General features: G+C 39.9%; 1 protein-coding gene across 1 annotated transcript in view; it reads right to left on the bottom strand.

The window, feature by feature from the left end:
* Positions 1-6,884, bottom strand: part of LOC102773951 (rab proteins geranylgeranyltransferase component A 1-like) — a gene marked incomplete at its 3' end in the record, with an annotated part of 98,023 nt that overhangs the window by 54,900 nt on the left and 36,239 nt on the right. The window lies entirely within an intron of this gene.

The following is a 6,884-nucleotide window of genomic DNA, read 5'->3' as shown; positions in this document are numbered from 1 at the left end:
CTCCCCAACACCCCCCCCCCCCCCCCCCGAGGGGCTTGACAGAACCTCAGGCTGCACCTCCCCTGCCTGGCAGGGCTTGATGGGGGACTCAGGACACGCCGCCATGCCCTGGCACCAGGCCAGGGGACCTGAGGCCGTGCCCCTTGCCCAGTGGGACTTGACAGGGGACCTCAGGCAGCGCCCCCCACCTGGCAGGGCTTGACAGGGGGCATGAGGCTGTGCCCCCCTCAGTGCCAGGCCGGGGGACCTAAGGCTGCACCCTCTGCCCGGTGGGACTTGATGGGGGATCTCAGGCTATGTCCCTCGCTGGGCAGAGCTTGACAGGGGACCTCAAGGTGTGACACCCCCCCAGCAGGGCTTGACGGTGGACTTCAACGTACATCCCAGCCCTGGTGTTGAGCCGGGGGACCTCAGGCCACACCCCTTACCTGGGTGCCGGCGCACCACCCGCCCAGAGGGGCTTGACGGGGGATCTGAGGCTGCGCCCCCTGCCCGGTGTCGGGCCAGGGGACCTGAGGATGTGCGCCCTGCCCAGCGGGGGTTGACGGGGGATCTCAGACTGCAACCCCTGCCTGGTGGGGATTGATGGGGGACCTCAGGCCGTGACCCCCGCCGAGTGGGACTTGACGGGAGATCTCAGGTCGCGACCCCCACCCAGTGGGGCTTGACAGCAGACCTCAGGTTGTGCCCCCACCCTGGCGCTGGGTCAGGTGACCTCAGGTCGCACCCCTCACCCCAGCGCTGGGCCGGGGTACATGAGAGTGTGCTGGGGGGGCCTGAGGCTGTACCCCCTGCCCGGTGTGCACTGGGGGAGCTGAGGCTGTGCCTCCTGCCTGGTGGGGCTTGACAGGGGACCTGAGGCTGCACCCTCTGCCTGACAGGGCTTGACAAGGGTGGGGCCAGCAGGTCTGGATCTTGCCCAATGGGAATGGGGCCAGCTGGGTCTAGGTCTTGCACGATTTTGAGGCACCACGGGTGAGCAAATACTTGACTCCGGGTCCCACGGCGAGCCCCTGACTCTGACAAGAGGAAGATTTTCATATACATTTTACTAATTTTCTTTCATCTCTGGTACTTCTATTACAAAGGGCAAATAGCAGTATTAAAATATATCCTCTAATTAATCTGCTTTTAATGTGCACGAATTTTGTGCACTGGGCCACTAGTGATTTTATAATTAAAAAAATCAGATGTTCAGCTACATTGACTGCTTAATACCCTATGTTAGAAGTTCAAGACTCTTCCATAACTTTTTATCATAAGATCTACCATTTCAACAGGGGATATTAAATCATTTCTGTCAGAAGAACAAAGCATATTCTGAAAGTTTAGTGCAATTCTATAGTGCTACCACTGACTGTCACAACAGTGAGAACACCCTGACTGTCACCATCCTTTCAGCAAGTATTTAAACTACACACTATGCATCAAGAATTTCAAGAAACTGGAATAGTTATCTTCTTTACGTAAAAGCAATATGCATATGTAAGCAATTGACACAGTCAATCTCTAGATAAAAACCACGTTAAAGACAAGCTCCAGCGGCTTTCACCAAAAAACTAGTTTTTCCGTGGTGAACACCTTGGGCTATATAAGACTTGGTTCAAAAAAGAAGTTCTGATCAAATGTATTGTATACAGCCATTAAACATCAACTATTAGAAATAAGCCATCATAAATTTTCAACTTTGGATGTAATTCAAAGGAAAAAAAGAGGGAGAATTTGTGGTACACAAGGAAGTGGGAGAAAGAAAGGAGAGTTTTAAATAGTTAAGCATACTTCTTCAAACAGTTAAAATTATATGGTTCTAATGTTTTTTATCTTGACTATCTCAACTTTTTACACCTAAAGAAATAACTATTTTTATTAATGAAATACAGTCACTATAGTAGTTTAAAAGATGCTATGCAGCTTAGTAAAAATGACACCAGCAAAGAAATATTCAGGAAGCAGAATTAGTATGTTAAAGTATGTAATAATGACAGCATTAAAAATACATTACTAAATATTAATTAGCATAGGGCTTTTATTGTTCACAATGTATTTTTGCACATTGTCTCATTTATTCCTCATTATAATCCTGGGAAGCAAGCAGTATTATCCATGTGAGAATTGGGATGAGAAAGGTTAAATAACTTGCCAAAGATCAAGTAATTCATTATCTCGAATTCAAATTGCCATGGTAAATTCACTCTCTCCAACTCAGATATGAGTTTAAGGATGAGGATGTAAATGCAGGACAGCAAGGCAATGAAATGGGAATGGTCTCAGTCAGACACACTTGGACTTGAATCTTAGCTTTGCTGCTTAACTAGCTGTGTGACTTCAGACAAGTCACTTGACTTCTCTGAGCCTTTGTTTCTTCATCAGTAGGAATACTACCATTTATCTCATAGAATGACTCAGTTATTAGCAGAGGGTACTTGCTCTATAAACACTGTCAACTTTTATTATTCTTCAGAAAGATAGTTTAAAAATACTACATTTTCATCAAGATACTACTCCAAACATACACCTATTTTTACCAGATGCCCACTCCAATGAAAAATAATAATAAAATGACACTCCTCTATTTGGCTCAAATTAGCTGTTACTTTGTATAGGCAAAAGCACATGTGGCTAGCATGTGGTTATTTCCACAGCTGTGATCAACACTGTCAGAAGTCATGTCTCTGCTGACAAAGCAAAGCCAAGATCGGATTTCAATATGAACATGATGTGAGTCCAAATTACATAAGACCAAAATTACTATCATTTGTGTTTTCCCTTAATACTTCGATCCAGGCATCCCACAAGTTTGTGAGATTGACAGGCTGTTCCTATGTTAAAAGGGCCTATCAACTTCATGCTTAGAATGAATAAAATAAGTCTAATAATACAGTTAGTAATATCTTCATAGCCAGGATTTCAACTTTCTTCCCATCCATTTAATAAATCCCAAGTTCTTGAACAGAGGAGGAACATGGTAGTTTCTCAGTAAATACTTTTTTGAAGGAAAGAAAAGAAGAAAATGGGAAAAGGGGAGAGGGAGAGAGGGATGGAGTAGATTGTGATAGGTAGTGTGTGGGGGGGGAGGGGGGGTGCTAAGATTAAGGCAATTCCTAGCCTAAAATAGCTCAGAGCATAAAGAATACAAATTTAAATGGATTAAAAGTAATTAAAACTGTTATATGAACACATTGGAAAGAAACATTCCGTCTGTACAAGGAAGTCATGGAAAGCTCCAAAGAGCAGGAGACACTACCGGGGTGTTTCAAGATCTGTAACAGCTCAACTGAAGAGTATAAAAGAAGAAAAAATGTGAAGGGAAAAAGGAAAGTGGAAGGGAATAGTTCTGGTAAAGGGTGAAGGACGAGAGAACCAAAAGGTGATGCTCAAAAAGAGTGGTTGGAGCCCAACTGTGGAGTCTGACTTTGACCCTCTAAGCAACAATGAGTCTTGAAAGGATTTTAGCCAGAACAGCATGGTCAAATTGGTATTTCAGCAAAACAATTCTATTCACAGGATGAAGGATGAACGTGTATTAAATTTGAACTTGAAGTATCAGGGTATTTTTAAATTTTTGTTTATGAATAAAGTTAACTTTAAAATTTGTGCTCTTATGTATAAGCTAAGAAAATAAGTGAAATAACTGTTTTGTTTAAATTGGTATTGATAAGACAATATAATAGCATTTAAACTGATTGCAAATTAGTTTTTAATAATTTAATACCATTTGACTGATTTCAATAAAACTATTTTTTAACACTTGACACAATAATAAGTGAACAACTTCCAAATCATTACATAAATTCACACACAATTCTTGTGAGGGCATGTATATGAAATATATATAGGCTTATAATGAATTATACAACCTCTCCCACTAGGAAAAGCCATATATGAGTTAGAAGCAGATAACCTAGGTCACGGTCAAATTACACAGTATTATAGTGAAAACACATTGTAAAATACGTGAGTAAAGATAAACAAGTACAATGTTTCAGCTGAAATATGGAGCTAATAATCTCATAAGGGTATAGGGAGGAATCGGTACAAAATGACATAAAACACCTTACACAGTGCCTCCTAGCATGTCACTGACATTCAATAAATATTGGTTCGCTTCCTACTCCAATAAGATTAGTTATTTGAAGGAAAAAAAAAACTATCATTTGTTTACTATTTACTTAAGTTATCTTTAAAGATCTAACAACGTAAAAGTTTTGTTTTAAAAGAAGTCTAATAACCTTCTTATATGTATACTAGAGACCTTTTCTATATGTACACTATAGAAGCTCATCAAAAACTTAATATCATTTACATACTTCACATTATTAAATGATTATTAAATTCATAAGTGAAGCTGTATCAAATAAAAATGCCAAAGGACTATAGAAAAAATGTAGAATTCTAATGCATGACCAATAATTTTTACTGGCAAGTCATTTTTATCAAATACAGTTTTAAAGTAGCATTTCATAAGAGTTTGTACTGGTGGAAATTGAGGTGTTACATCCTGCCCTTCTCACATGAGATTCTGCTATAAACTTGGCAGCTAAAAGAAATATATTAGAAGCTTACAGAATGTTATATGATCATATAACAAACAACACATATAGTCCCAACTTTCTGCAATTTTCCAAAATCTGTCTAAATAAAACAGAGTTGTAAAATGAGGAACAAAAATGTATAAAATTAACATTTTCAAGGATGTTATCTAAAACATTTTATAAGAATGAAAACATTCATTTTTTTTTCAAAATCCCATTTTAATCCTAAATTTTAATGTTAAACCTCATCATATATAACTATACCTTTTAGGACAGTTCTCTATGGCATATTCTTAAAACTGTATAAGTATCTGGGATTGATTTTTCCAACACTATACTTACATAAGATAAACATAAAATAAAGTACTTACACCACTCCCAACATATCGAACAATAAATAATAGATTCCCCTGACAGGACTTTGATGACCTGGCAAAGCCCGAGTGCTTTCAGCCCAAATCATATGAAGCCATAAATCATTCTTTATTTTATAGACCATTTCAAAATGGATTCCTGCTTTCTACCTTGAAAGTCATTTCATGTGTTATTTATAACTAGTGAAGACCAGAATGGAAAGAAAATTACAGAGAACCAGAAAATTTACTGTGACTGGTTTATTTTATAAAGAATAACTTCTTTCTTTAGGAAAAAAAAAAATAGAATTACTGGAAAGGAAAAACTTCTGAGTACAACAAGCTCTATAGAGCCACACCCTTTACTACTTAACCTATGTACAGACCTTCAGCACCATTCTAAACGATGAAAAATATTAGGTGAAGAACTGACTAGAATGAGCAATGCAAAGGTAAAACTGCACATTTAGCTCACGTCACAGCTATTAAAAAGAAATCAAATCAGAAAATTAGGCAGAAACTTAATTTCAACCCAGATTCAAGTATTTTATTTATTCCTATTAAACTCTAAATTAAAAGTTTAAATCTCTTTTTTAATTATGTTTTTATTGATTTGAGAGAGAGAGGAGAAGGGAGAGGAATAGAGAGAAAGAAAAATCGATGAGAGAGACACATCCATCAGCTGCCTCACCAGCCAGGCAAAAGTTTAGATAGGAGTCCTCAAACTACGGCCCGCGGGCCACATGCAAATACAAATATTGTATTTGTTCCCATTTTGTTTTTTTACTTCAAAATAAGATATGTGCAGTGTGCATAGGAATTTGTTCATAGTTTTTTTTTTTTTAAACTATAGTCCGGCCCTCCAACATTCTGAGGGACAGTGAACTGGCCCCCTGTTTAAAAAGTTTGAGGACCCCTGGTTTAGATCTTATATATACTTTTTAGTGAATACCTTAAAAAGAAAAAAAAAAACTGCCAGTGGAGCAGCCTAGGGTTACCAAGACATACAGATAAAAATATTGCTTTTAAATTCACAATTATTTTAATTCACTTTAACAAACAAAAATACCAAACATATTAATAAATGTAGTACTTTAATATCTATGGATTTCTTCCTCATAGAAAGTAGTTATTAATATTTATATAATTTTTAGAACATTAGAAAAATATACTACCATTAAAATATTCACTTGCAAAATTCATGATAATTTTAAAAAAATTATATATTGAGGTTGAGACGGCCCCGGTGAGCTTGCAACGACCCCAGTGCAGTTGAAACGGCCCCTGTGAGGTTGAGGCAGACCCTGTGAGGCTGGGACGGCCGGGGTGGGGGAAGCCGGGGGAATATCAAGGGGGGGGGAAAAAGGAGACATGTGTAATAAGAAATTTAAAAAAAAATAAAAATAAAAAGCCAAGCCACAAAAAATTAAAAAAAATTATATAGTGTTAGCTTTTAGGGGTGTCTAATAACAAGAACACTGTTTTAATATTCAGGGTACTAAACTAAGTGTCAGGAAAACTAGATTCTTATTTTATACTAGAGGCCCGGTACACGAAAAAGCGTGCACTCAGCGGGGGATTGGGGGGCGGGGTCCCTCAGCCCGTCCTGTCCTGTGCCCTCTCACAGTCCAGGACCCCTCGAGGGATGTCCATCTGCCAGCTTAAGCCGGCTCCAGGCAGTGACCTGCAGTAAGAAGGGATATCCTGGGTGCACCAGCTAAGCAGCGGAGACTGCGCCACCTTGGGCGATTGTTGCCGGCATCCAGAGACCAGCTACTAACCTGGAAACAAGGGATCTTAAGCAGCGTGACTGCGTGAACTCAGAGGAGCACTGCTTCGTCTTACCGAAAGCGCAGCATTTCCCTAAAGGTGCGGTTTGCACTTCGGGTTGGAAAGAGGACTGAGCTGGCTCCGCACACACGCGCGTGAACACGTTTGCGCTCGCAGGGCAAAATCTGCGCCCCACAGAGTCCACAACCGTTGGGACCAGCGTGACCCG

Source organism: Myotis davidii, unplaced genomic scaffold, assembly GCF_000327345.1.
Source record: "Myotis davidii unplaced genomic scaffold, ASM32734v1 scaffold787, whole genome shotgun sequence".
NCBI classification, from domain to species: Eukaryota; Metazoa; Chordata; class Mammalia; order Chiroptera; family Vespertilionidae; genus Myotis; species Myotis davidii.
Note: the sequence above shows the minus strand (reverse complement) of the source record. Positions and strands in the feature narration are given on the sequence as shown.